We start from the raw sequence: 14,559 nt of genomic DNA, 5'->3' as shown, positions 1-14,559 counted from the left end.
GTGTCCCTTCCTATTACCACATACTATATGCCTACGCTAACTCGAGGGGTGAAAAAAAAGGAGGCTTCTGGAAGTTCTCACTGCAGATATTGTTTTGTTAAACAGGACCGGCCTGGCATTCCTCCAGTCTGTGTTATGGCTGTGCGTCAGCCGTGTAAGGGGTTAAGTTTCAGTCCACTTATGCACAGGCATGTTCCAGGAGCAACGGAGCATGAGCCAACTGCGCCCCGAGAAAAATCATCGCCAAATATAGAGCAATTTGACATTCTGTGTTAAACATAATTATAGTAATTGGCACAAGCAGTAGTCAAAACAGTATTCCCCCTTCAAAACACTCACAGGAGACATTTGCATCCAGTTGACGCTAGCGAAGGATGATATCATATCTGAATGGTGTACAAGAACACGTGAAAGCAATCTGCGATCTGCTGTCTGATTTTAATTTCAATACCAATCAACGTGAGACATTTCTGCCAGTCATTAACGTTGTGAACTTTTAACAGCTGTGTAAACCAGCCAATCAAAATAGCCAGATGGCGTTACATCACAAAGTTTATCTCGAGTCATCGCTTGTAAGACTGTAGCTGGATATCAACAACAAATGTGTGTGGCACAACATTAATTATGGTGTTTTCATATCTGCCTCTGCTGAATGCAACAAGGACAGTCAGCAAAAAAGCAGATACTGGTTCAATTTATTATCTTATTCTTTAACTTGCAGGATAATTACAGTTTATTACAACTTGGCTCTTATTTTTGTATTTTTATCAATTATGATCACATCATACATTGTAAAGTAAATGTTGAGATTAAGTCTGCAACTATTAATTATTTTCATTCTCCATTATTCATCTCTTCTGCTCATTTTCTCCTCAAGTAATTAATTAATCTTTTGGCTCAAAAAACTAAAAAAATAATGGTTAAAATGCTTCTATGACAAGGTGTTTCATAAGTCATTATAGTATTAAGGATAAAAAATGTTTGGGAACATGGCAAGAAGAAAATGTAAAGTGCTTTAGATTTATCAATCGACTGTTAGTTAATCTATCTTTTATTTTATTGAGATAAGAATGACAAAAGTAAAACAAACTTTGACAAGGTGAGAGAAACACGTTGCACTAAAGTCAAGTTCTCAACATCAACATATTGTGTTTAATGGAAGCTCCTTTTCTGAATAATATCTAATGTAGTTGTGAAATACAAGACATTCAAGAAGAAGAAGAAGAATTTTGTTGTGTTTTTCTTGTGGCATCTTCTACATCATTTTCATCGAAACGTATATTTAGGAAAATGATTTTACGTCAGGTTATTTTCATGCATTTTACTCTGACAACTGGCGACCCAGTAAAAACAGCTCCATGGCTCATTTTCGTTCCCAATCCTGTGTTTAGTAAAGTTAGTCATAAAGTGTCAAAAGATGATCATATGGACTGAGAGAACCAAACGATTCCTTGGTTTCATCCTTGGTTAGGGTTATTTTGTGATTTCTGCTTAGCTTACTACAGTCTATACCACACATTCTGACAATAACACACATCGGTTGGTGGAAATGTGCCTATTTTCTTTTGTTGGGAAATTTCAAAATTGCTTGACAATTATATAGACACAAAGCTGGAGCCTGAACATGGGTGTTTCTGTTTTGCCGTTGGGATGAGTGGCGACAGCCTAAAATGAAAGTTATATTTGTAATTAAACTGCAGTAAAAACAAGAAGCTTTTCTACAGCAGCAGGAAGTTGTAGAAAATGATAGGTTCTCCATCATTTTCAGTATAACACACTGTGAATTTCACACTTGAGCGTGACCGAACAGAAGTGACTCCAGTCTGCAGACCAGTCGTTTGTCCTGTACATTAGAGCATGTGACTGGAGCTCAAGCTGACAGTTGACCCTGTATACATTCCTCCTCCTCCTCTGCTGTTTTTCTTGCTCTTTGCTTCCGATTTTAAAGGCTGGCTGACTAACTTCCAGTGGCCAATTGCGGAGCAGTGTCGACGTGGACCTCCAGCAGTTCTCAGTGACCTGGAATCACCTGATATCACCAGAGGCCTAACCAGCGGAGGGAATCCTGCTGAGCTTCACTGGAGCAGGCCAAACCAGCTGACAACCCTGACCTCAACTACAACACCCCGGCTCTATTTTTTCCCTCCATGCACATGTTTGTGTTTACTCTGATGTCACTGCTTTTAATTAATATATGCACACAGTGGAAGAACTTGGTCATGAGGACAAGACTTGTCATGTCATTTAAGTCTTTAGACCGCTTGGATAAGCTTGAAAACATCAAGTTCAGCATAAAATAAAGCAAGCAAATTCTCATTTTTGTGCTCCCTTTTTATTTCTGTGTCACTTATTTTGAGTCATCAACCTCAGGCTGTACCAAGAACACCAAAAATGGTTCTGACAGAACACTGAAGGTGTTGTGTTCCTCATTTTGTCTCACTACTTGTGTCTAGAACTGGAACAATCCACTGACATCATCGATAAATCATTTACGTGAACTACAGAACTATGAACTACTCTTCACACCCTGTTTACGTTCATCCATAGTTAAGGTTGACTTTACCCCAAAAAGCCCAAACAAAGTGTCAAGTGTGGGAAATGTATCAGAAGAGATCATGATAATATTGTGAACTGCTCCCTTTGACGACAAGGACTGAAGACTATCTAGAGCAGATGCTAACCGTTAGCATGGCAACACAATTCACAGCCCATTTTACAAGTTATAAGCTTTTTGTTCATATGCAAGTGAATTTACAAACTAAGCAACATGGATTTCTATTAATACAATTAGTACATGTCAATAGGCACTAGCCATTGAAGTAAATAAGGCTGGATATACTAAACAATACCAATTCTAATATGGTCTACCATCAGTACATAGTAAACTGTCAGATGCCTTAGATCCCTAGTGAAAGGTTGACGGATTCATAAGTCAAGGGTTTAATAAACCAATGAGAGAATAATCTATAGTCAATTACTTTAATTCTTTAATTCTTGCTCCTGGTTTATATAATTCAGACATGTCATGCCTTGTTTATGCGTCATGGGTCACATTAACAAAAAGTCTTCCACAGGACTTCCACGAAACCAAGGAAACACCTGTGTAGCCTTGGTCATAGCTCCTCCAGCCAAGCTCCTTGTTTATTTCAGCACAAATGTAAAAGTTGTATTTATTTTTGCAGGTTTTCATGTTCTCTAAACCCAAACCTTTTATTTTTAATGCAAAAACCCAGCTAAATTTTAACTTTGTCACAGCTGAAATGCAACAGATATGCAGCATTTGAGATCATTTTGTGCATACATATCATTTTACAAGTGATCAAACATCAATTCATGCTTTTGCTGACATGAAAGCTCGCAGACTTTCTGATCTTACAGTTCCAGGTTTTCTTGTTCTTGCAACATCATAAAAGAGATACTGTTTTTTGGATGAAATATAACAGCAGTCGTCTTAAAAATAGAAACATACAGACTAAGTTAAATGTGAATATGTGATGTATCAGTTCAGACAGTTTGGACACCTTGCAGGTGATCAGACCTTCTCTACTCTGTGTAAACATCCCACTCCCTCAGACAACATGTCTGCCGTGGCAGCATGCAAAGACACGATCTGTCGGGGCTGAGGGAGGATCAATCACAGTCGGAGCGCTTGCCAAACCTGAGCTGACATGTTGCATCCATGCGCTTTGAAGTGCATTGTGGGAGGTTTAGCTGTGTTTTCATCACTGTTATCGCAACTCCTGCATACAGGTGGTTTAATCCATTGTACATTGTTTGCCACTAAGCACATAATGAAAGAGAAAGAGAAAAAAAGTGCTGTCTCTTGCATTTTGTTTTCCTTCCATTGCTTTACACCATCTTATTATCAAGTGTGGTTAATCTCCTTTCTGTATAGCAACATGTTAACATCACATAATACTTCAGCTCTTCCCTGCAGCATTTACTCAGATTGACATAAATACAAGCATCAGGATGTGTAAAAGGTGCATAAATATCATCCATCCTTCCAATATTGGCATTGAGGTTTACAGAGCTAAACATTTCAATCTTTCTAAACCACAAATGTACACAGAGTGGCCGGGAGGGATGCATAAATGTTTGGATGAGAGCAGAGCTGCCATGCATTTATGTATTAGTGTCTGCTCTCCCGCTGGGTTAAGAGCCTGATATGCACGCAATCCCTGTGGCCCATATAGTGCAAACTGCTCTGACAGAGACACAGGGAAAGAGAGGGACTATGGATGGGTTTTGGCTTCAGCTCCGGACCGGTCATTCCCATCCTTAATCCTCCTATAGCTGTGTTATGTAACCCCTGTGCACCGACCCAAACCATCAGCCTGCCTCAGTCTGGGACAATGAGCTTAGGGAGGTGTTTGAGAAGTTATAACATCCAGGCCCCCAAGCCTGACAGGAAAACAGAGATATGATGTCTGTGGACATGGGAGGTGTGTCTTTGACACTAAAGACCTCCCATAAATCTTCTATTTTTAGTATTTTACCCTGTCATCTCCCCTACTGTGATGAAAAAAGGATCCTGTAAGTAAAAAATAATGAGTCAGTATTTCAAAAGAAGAACATAACACATATGAGGATACACAGGCCCTTTCCACCTAGAGGAACATTTCTCATTACTGTGAGATATTAAGTCATTATTTTAAGAAAGCCGCTCATCATTTAGGGATATTAAACCATTATTCTTCACATACTTACTCACTTAATTTGAGGTTTCTTATCATTTTGAGAAACTAAATGACCATTTTTAATAAAGTTTCTCATTATTTTAAGAAGGTTTGTGGTTCTTTTGATGAATTAGGTCATGATTTTGAGAAGGTATTTCCTTATTATGAGAACATGTTGCATTACTTTGATATATGTCGTTAATTTGAAAGAGTTCATTATTTTTGAGAAAATGTCCCTTTTTTAAGATACCAAGTCATTATTTTACAAATAAAATTATAGTTTTTTCTCATTATTTGAAGAAAGTTTGTCATTGTTTTAATACATTGCGTTGGGATTTGGGAAAGTATCCCATTATTTTGCACACGTCACGTTATTTTGAAGGAATATATGTCTGTGTCTATAAGTCTATATGACTGTGTGTAAACTGTATGATGTCTTATACTTGTGCTTTGCATTATTCTGCCAAGATTTATGGCGCCGGGGATGCCGGCAGCCTGTTACGTCTTGTGCTGTTACTGTAACAAAGTAATTTCCCCATTGTGTGGATCAATAAAGTAAGTCTAAGTCTAAGTCTAAGTCTAAGTCTATATTGTTAATCTGAAATAGCTCCTCATTATTTTTGATACACTTGGTGATAATGTATGTTTCATTTTTGTGAGATGCTAAATCATTATTTTAGGAAGGGACTTTTCTCCATACTTCCTACATAGATCCAGGGGATACTACCGCACTATTCATTTATTTGTTTTTGTTTTTTTATCACAACACACAATAATGAAATAATTACACAATGAAAAACCTTCTGAAACTTCAGTAATTTAGTATCATTTCACAATCTGTAGTCCAATGAACTGATTTCATTGCTTTTCTATATGTAACCTCTTATTTGCCCTGAGCATTCAGAGTAAACATTCTCATCTGTTTAAAGCATCTCCTGAGTGGAGCTCACACACATCTGTGACCGCTCAATTGGTCCCGATGCATTAGGCAGCTCCAATCAATCACAGAGGAGCCTTGACGCCGACGCAGATCGGCGGCGTGACCTGCCCCTGTTCCCACAGCGTCTCCCACCGCGGACCCCATCTGCACCGGAGGGCAGCGGGGAAAAACAGGAGCCACATGTCAGCACCTCACACACCCAGGGCAGACTCACCACCCAGCCAGGCAGCCCAGCACAATGCGCCTTACCTCACCACGGCAGACCATCAATTATTGACGAAGTGAAATGTGATGAGCTTTTACTGTGAGAGCACAAAGAACACGTCCCTTCACCCAGTCTGATCAGCTCTGAACTTCCACAAAAAGCTGCTTTGTTGTGAAAGAAAAAGTTATTTTCTTATGTGGATTTTGTGTCCAGAAGGCAATATTTAAACGGAATTACGAAAAAATGCACGGAGCTGGAGAGCTAATTACACTGGAGAACCTTTAGGCAGTGGGCAGCCTGAGAGCAGCTTTTACACACAACGCCTTGACAGTATCTTGGACAGAGGGCGAACAGACTGACTACGACTTTGTTCATGTACTTAAATGGAGCTTTACTTGATTATTTTACCAACAACTTTTTACTTTTACCAACATTTTGTCAAAAACATCTATCTATATCTATCTTTCTACTCTAATGTCTGATACATTTAAAACGGTGCATTTGAAGGGAATTAATGATCATTTTCATTTTGCATCACTGCACTGAATAACTGACAAATTTCAACCTAAATGAGGAGTTGCTGTATCCATCGGCGCACATTACACTCGAGTAACTACATAAACAATCCAAAAGTGACACAAAAAGCTTCACAGAAAAACAGAATTTGATATAACAAGTGGACAATGACGTAAAATACAAGACAAAAGATGAAAAAAAATTGTAAAAGATGCAAAAATACAAAACTAATGTAAGACAAGAAGGATTTCAAAACTTGAACCAGATAAAGAAGGATGAAACAAGTGGCAAAGGAAATACTGAACAAGATGAAAATAAGAAAATGTAACATGATGTAGCCTAATGTAGGAAGAGAAACAGACCTGTGGTCTGTACCGACCCCTTGTCCAAAAAGATGAAAACATCCAAGTATTTCAAGTTCTGTTGCTGACACCAATCTCATTGTCACATTACACTGAAGTTAATGTTCATTATTTTCCATTTTTTGTGTTTTTCCTATATCATTTGAAGTCAGACTCCTTTAATAGCCTTTTGGTTTCATAGTTCTGCACACAAACATCCACTAGAAATGTCCCTCGAATGCTAACTTTAGACTTTTGACATTCCAGAGCCTGGACTTTTTCTCTTTTACTGCAGCACAGACGTTGAATCACAATTTCTACATCTATTAAATTTTCCTTAACCAAATATCTGCTTTTTGTTCCATCTATGATCTTAGAGTACATTGGTGATGGATACAACCACAAAGCTCCTTGAAAAATGGAAATACCAAAACCAGTTGTCTTTGCATGTGTAAACTAGGAGATAAACTCAGATCAAACTCATTCGCTGCATCTCCAAAGTAGCAAAAATCAGACATGAAAAATCCTCCAAGAGTCCTCCAGAGCTCTGAGGAATGCACCGCCAAGCGTGGATTACCCCTGCCTGACTGTCTGTCTCCTTAAATGTTTTCTTATTCTGCGAGCAGGGCCTGACCTCAATTGTTTCCAAGCCACAGACGCATTCCTGTCCAGACGAAACGAAACATTTGCGGATGAGCAGATGTGCTTTAAAAACGGCCGCCGTGCCCAACCCGCTTGTCTGTCGGGAGGGTTTACTCACCGGCAACGGCTCATGAAGAATGAAGATGGGGCTAGACGCGAACTCACGAGGGGCACTCATAAACCCACGGATGAACAAACAAGTGCAAATACACGGGCGGAGATACGCAGAGACATGTATACACACTCACACAACTTTGAATCTTTAATGTCCAAATGGCGAGGGGGACATAAACAGGGAAGACACACTTTTACTGGACTTTATCGACTTCACATATCACGACGGAAAATATTTAAAGAGAAAGACTTAACCTTTTAACATCCACCCTTTTCATGGAACTGCAAGAGAAAACTCCAAGAACTCTTGATTCAGGTTTTAAATGGATCATGACTTATTCATCCCATGACAACGTCTAGATGCACAAACAGATGGTGTTTAATAGTGTAACAACGTCTCCTCCCAAATAAGTTCATTTGTCTCATGCATTATTTGACATGTGATTTAATTTGAGAATTACACTTCTAACATTCAACAGAAAAAAACATTAACTTTTGCTTCGGGCTTCGGCTAAAGTTAAGGGTAGGCTTATGATAGACCAAAAAAAAGGATGTATTTGACAACATGTTAAAGAGAAACACCAAATTTATGTGTTTAAGATGATGGGAAAACACAACCTAAACAACATTAGCTCAAACATGGCAAAAATGTAACCCTTACCCTTGAATGGGTCACTAGTGACCTGATGGTTGTCATGAGAATAAGTCAGCTGTAACTTACTTAGGAGAAGCATTTGTGTAGTTTTCTGTGTTTGGGACCTTTTCACTCGAATTAAAAAAGAAGTAAACGGTCAAAGAAAAACTAACAGGCTACTTTTGAACTATTTTTGCGTAAAACAGTGCATGAAGTGAGAGGTGTACCAAATATTTGTCACTATGTCATTAGATTTATCTTCTCAAACCAAGTGTTTATTTCTCAGACTTAGGCTGTAAACCCTTAAATATTGAACAGGTCCCGAGCTTCAATTAACGGATTACGGTCATATTTGAATCATGTTTGAACTGATGTATTTTAGTTTGTTTTTTAGCCACATGCAAAACACAGAAACTACAAACCAGTCCCTTTAAAATGAAGAATGTTTTTGGTCTTTCACTTCAAGGTTCAATGAAAAGGGAGCAAAAAATACAGCCAAACAGAGCTTCTGCAGTTATGTTTTATAACATCCATCATCAAACCTCATTCCTGGACCCATGCTTTCATCTAACAGGTTATAATCTTGTGTTTATGTGTGATTTTCAGTGTCTCCAGTGATTGCTAGTGATTGCTGTCTAGTTTGTCGCACACTCTGACATTTAACAGAGTTTAAGCAAAGTGCTACCCATGCTGAACTACAATTATATCATGATTTAGGAGTTTACCTGTCTTTTCTAGGGCGCAAAGAAAGCTTGTATTTCACCCAGACTTTGCTAGCTGTCGGAGGAGTCTTAATTTTGAAGCATAAACATCTCTGCAGGTTTGTGAGGGGAAGAAAGATATGGATAACTGTAGGTTACAGAGGAACTGATCAAACACCTTCTGCACCATAAAATTCAGTTGCCGACTTAAGCTACTCACTAAACTTTTACAAACCACACAAAATATGTAGAATTCACTGATATATCAGCTGGATATTTGCTGATATCGGCCAAATATCGGAATCAGCATATAAGATTTTCACTGGCAGCTGTGGGAGATTTGTCATGTTTTGTCATTAACTTCATTCACTGAACTGTCTGCATTCAAAGATAATGTGATAAAGGACTGAAATATTTTGAAATAGAAACTATTTCATATCTATACTGAAGGTTTCTTGGTCAAGGGAAGATAAATAACAACAAAAACAACACAAAGAAACTAAGTACGACTGGTCTTGGCCAAGAATTTGCAATCTGTGTATCCCTTAAAATGTGATGTTCTGATATGTATGAAACGATTATTGATCATTCATTGGTCATTTTTGGGCACTCTTTGACAAAGGGAATGCGAATGCATCACAATAGCTCTCTGAGTAATTGTGGCAGCGTTTCTCACTGTTTTGCTAATTTTCACAAACAATGAATTGATTAATGGTGGGAATAATGCAGATTAATCCATAAAGAACATTATCCCTAGTTGCACTACTTTGCAAAATAGGTAAAAATGAGCTCTAAATCCTCATTATGCTTGAGTAATAATCTAACATGTTGACTACTTTTCACTCTTGAATCCAGTTTAATAATACTTACATACTTCTACCTCTGCAAGGTTTTTTTCAAATAAGAACTTATACTTGCAGTGACGTATTTTCAAAGTGTGCTATGTATTAGTACCTTTACTGTGTTAATCTGAACTACTTTCATCACTACTGGCAAGAAGAATCTGCAAAAAGGTTTATCTAACAGCATGCCAGAAGGAAAGCTATCTTAATTTGCAGCCTGTAGCATCAGGGTTTTCAAAAGCATATATTTTATTGAAAGTAAAGCACATGTTTCACATATTGTTCTTTACTGCACACCCTTTATCTCTGAGTTTAAGTATCTAGGGAATGGGGGCTTACATTTTCTACTGTACCACGATACTAGAAGGTTCTGCTGACTCATGGGGACTGTGCAAAGGCTACGAGGTATTTTACGCCCGCTGTCAACACATCGTTTTCAGAGAGCCCAAGCAAACAGTAGCCCTTTACACAGGGCGACAAATGGCTGGTTGGATTACAATGGAAACAAAGGTACGGTATACAACAAGAGTACTCACACCAAGGGTTGTACTATCCCTTCCAACACCTACACTGCCATGCTGATGCTCCTGGTTCAATATATCTATTTCACTGGATTTAGATTCTCAAAATTCAACTCTTTAACCCGAAAAAAATCTTGACATATTAAGGGAATTTTACTTGGAGAAAGTGGAAACATCATTAGTGCAAGCTTTTTCCTCCTCCATGATATATTTCTCACAGTGCTATTGCCATGGAGCTCTGGTTCTGTCCCTACGGCATGCTTGTAATCAAGCAATTGAAGGCTATTGTGGCCATTATAGTTACCACCAAATGGTTAACAGAGCCTACATACACCAGGAAAGGTGCTTTACTGCATGAAGGTGAGCTTCTCCAGCAGCCTCTTCCTATTTCCTTTCCAGCTGCACCAACACCTCCAGCCACTGGACGAGGTCCCGCATGTTTCTCTCTACTATTATCTGGTGATTTACAATGGAGATAGCGGGGAGCTGAAGTTTGTTGACATTCCCCGCCCTGCACAACCTCTTAATAAGACACTGACCCCCTTTCCCAAAGTCGTAAATGGCCCACTTCGTTGAAAGAGTCATCGTGACAAGGGAAGAAATATGAAACAAGAGGCGAGGAGGGAACACTCACAAAGTGCCTGCTTTGATCCCAAACTTGTGAGCGGCATGAGGGAAAGTGTTTTTTGTGTGTAGTAAACAAGGACAGTACTATATTATCTTGTAAAATGCTGGCTTACAGGGCTGTGACCTACAAAACAAATCCAATTTAAGGAGAACTAAAACACTTGTGGGTTCTTTCAAGCATGCATATGAAAAATCAACAACAGCTTTTTAGAAACAACACAAGTTTGGAAGCCAAGACTGAGGCAATGAAAGAAACAAAAGGCAAGTTTTTCCAAGCCAGTGTCGACTGGAAAGCATGGCAGTTTTTAAAAAGCAGTAACTGCAAAAACAGCCCACGAGCCTTCGCACCTTGGTGAACTCACATGGAGCGAGTTCATCCATTTAGAAACCACAAAAATGCTCCAGCTCTAATGACATCACTTAACAGTCAGCGAGGGTGTCTGGGCAAAGCTTTGTCTCCAGGCAAAACAGTCAGTGCATGGAATAAGCCATTGATAGCTAGCAAATAAAAGCCTTTTATTGGTTATAAATTGTGTCGGACCATTAAACTTTATGTTTTTCTTGAGCGACATTACTCAAAGTTAAGCCAACAAGAGACACAGAGAAAAGACATCTGATAGGCCCCTTTTTTCTATGTCCAACTTGTTAACATCCAGTGAAACATTAAGGCATAAAACTTCTGCTAGAATGAAGTGTCTTCTGGCTTTGTTGCATCAAAATATGCAATTGGGCAAAACGCCACAATCCTTTTAGTTTATTCAGATGCTGTATTTGCAAAAAACAGGTTCTTAACAGGCCCAGAGAGCTGTACATGACTGTTTTTGGAGTTCCCGCGTGCTGTTCATGGGGGAAGATAAATGCAGTGCAGGCTAAGAGGAATGCATTCAAAGAAGCCTTAATTGAGTTGGATGGCCTGCAGTCACAGAAGCAGTCTCTCTACAAGGCTCAGGCTGGTGAGATCTTGAAATGTGCCCCACACGTATACAGATCATTAAAAAAAAAAGGCTGCTCTGGCCCAGGGCTCCACGGTGCTGACAAACACCGCAAAGACACTTGGAATTATATGGGAAAGTTGTCTGGAAGGAGCTGCCCCCTCGTTCAAAATGAAAGTCCCCTGGCTGTCAATGAAGGGGAAGTGCTCCCATGCTGAGGCCCACTGGGCCGGCCATTGAACAGAGGAACATTCCTCAGTAATTCAGTTTGACCTGAACCCAATATGCTAGCTGAGGGTCAGTGAATACAGAACACCACATACAGGGAGCAGACGAATGAGGAGGAGGGAAAGTTGGGAAAATCGGATGTAGAGGAGTAAGAGGCAAAGTGACAGACAAGAGTTGGAGGGGGAGAAGAAAATACTGGTTGGAGTGTTTGCTGATAATTATCACTCCTGTAATGTCAACTTTCTCACAAACTCACATCCACAAAATACCATTACACACTTTCTACACCAACTGTTGAACTTTCGCATCAGTGCCCATGATACTACACCGCTTATAACAGCAAGTAGCCCAATGCCAGCTTCTGCCATTGCGCTCCAACATACACCAAATGTTTCCCCCATGACTTTTAAAACCAAAAGTGTTTAAATGTAGGACACTTGATGTAGCTGTGGAATAAATGTCTGCATTAAAATCTGTCTGAGAGGCATGAGAACACAACAGCCGGGAGAAAATAATAAATGGTTTGCAGTGTGCAACGGTTGGGATGGAGAGAATTACAGTTTTAATTCTATAAAATCAAATCCCTCCACTTGGCAATCCTCTTATCCAGTAATCCCCAGGTAGGTTTCAGAGGGCAGTAGGCTCCAACTGCCCAGTACTGCAACACAGCTGCCCTGGTGGCAGCATGGTATCACCAGCTGCTGCTTTGCTCCCAATAAAGACTTTAAATGGACACTGTTTAAACTGGACCTGTACCAAATGACTTCACTCGATAAATATTTCATAAATGTCTGCTTTGGTTGGATGGAGTTAGCATGGCTAAAGGCTATGTAGTGCGGCACTGCCTGAAAAAAAAATGCACAAAATGTATTCACCTGGTGGACGGTGTGATGAATGTTGAGAGGAACAGAATAAGTACTCAAGGAATTGCAAGTCCTACGAGGCTTACGCTGTTGGGGGCCGATAGCAAGGGTATATCCCCGAAATCCCCCCAATCCTCTGCTATGTATAAATCTATCCACAATAATTGATAGACTGAATTTGAGCCACACTGACCTGATAGAGGCAGAATAATGGTCAGAAAACGAATTTTTCCACCACAAAACTCCACCTAGTGAATGAAAATGACACCATATGAACTCTGGATGGTAGCAAGAAAATGGACATTTAAAAGACGATCAATACGAAACAAATTTTATCTCAATCAGCCAATTATTGTTTGATTTATGTAAAAAAAAAAAAAAACTGATTTTCAACTAAAGCGCCCCCATTTGGATGACTTATAATACTCATAGAGAAGCTGAAATCAATACGGTTCTTCCACTAGGGGTCCCCTATGTTGGTTATCAAGGGCTAACAAATATTACCAAATCTGTCCTAGTCATCGCGTTCATACGAAGGATATCCGGCGCCATGGATCCAGCGGCAGTGGCTTTCGAGGAGAACCATTATATCCCCGAAACTCAATTTCAGAGATATAATGATTGTGGTTGTGAGAGTGATGTCCAAATAGTCTCTATCAATAGGAACAAGTCTAATATTTAATCTCTTATTTAAAAAGTAAAAAAAGAGATTTCAAATTGCAACTTAAGAGTTGAAAGTTCAAATTTAGCAAGAAGCAGATGCTACATCACTCAATACAGAAGCACATATGTGTTGAACACGAGTTCCACAGATGTTCGACATCCACATACAGTGATTAATGGTATAGCCTAATATGTAACATTTCCTCATCCAGGTCTATGTAATATATTTTGTTGACTTTTGTACTTCCATTATATGAAGTCTCCAGCAAAATTCAGAAAAATCTGTAAGTTCATTCAATGGAACAGCCTGTGTCATTTGGTTAATAGTGTCATATTTGTAAGCTACTCAATGAGGTAGAAAGGATGCCAAGTCAATCTGCATCACTTGAGCAAAATATATATTACACTTTAACATATTACCTCATAAACATGTTTTATTGGCAATTTCGTTTAAAAACTACAAGTTCCGTTATCCCGCACTACTTCAAAACTATGTCTTGTATCAGTTTCTTGATTCAGAGACCACAGGGTCACTAGTGATGGCTGACTGCTTAAAGAAAAGGGAAACCAAATGAAATTTCTGATGTTCAGTATAAACTACATACATAATATCAGGGCCAAAGGTAGAAATTTGGAGAGGCCTACCAGTATGTTCAGTCCAGCTATGAAGTCTCAAGAGCTGGTTTATCTACAAAGCAATGTGAACTTTTTGAACACAGGCTTGAAAATCACATATTTTACCATCTTACTTGACTGTTGCTTTTCGTCCTTTGCACTTGTATAACCAACATCCACTGGCATTTCCAATTACAAAGCATCCACTACATGGCAGATTCTATTTTTTGCCAGCATCTTGGGAAGCACCGATTCTCAGGGCAAAATAAACTCAGCTCTGGCTAAAAAAAGACAGAGAATGCCATTCCTTTCTGGCGTTTTGACAACACCAGCAAGAGAATGATGATACCTCCTGTACTCTCCCATGCTCCCTTTTTTTCATGTTCCTTGCAGTTCTGTTTATAGAAATAACAAATTCAGCTAAAAATACAAAGCCTGCGTCCACATTGCGACATTTGGCATCTTTTGTTGTGCTGTTTGCAAGCATCATGGCCAA

The 14,559-nt window shown here is 39.2% G+C and overlaps 2 protein-coding genes across 3 annotated transcripts in view; both read right to left on the bottom strand.

Annotated features, from left to right (window-relative positions):
- The window catches only part of LOC115434446 (ly6/PLAUR domain-containing protein 6-like), a 1,359,089-nt gene that overhangs the window by 1,214,010 nt on the left and 130,520 nt on the right, over positions 1-14,559 (bottom strand).
- LOC115434240 (nck-associated protein 5-like) overlaps positions 1-14,559 on the bottom strand; it is a 197,458-nt gene that overhangs the window by 102,495 nt on the left and 80,404 nt on the right. The gene's annotated exons all lie outside the window — the stretch shown is intronic.

The sequence above is a fragment of the Sphaeramia orbicularis genome, chromosome 2, assembly GCF_902148855.1.
Source record: "Sphaeramia orbicularis chromosome 2, fSphaOr1.1, whole genome shotgun sequence".
Lineage (NCBI taxonomy): Eukaryota > Metazoa > Chordata > Actinopteri > Kurtiformes > Apogonidae > Sphaeramia > Sphaeramia orbicularis.
The sequence above is the reverse complement of the archived record's forward strand: the minus strand, read 5'-3'. Positions and strand labels throughout refer to the sequence as shown.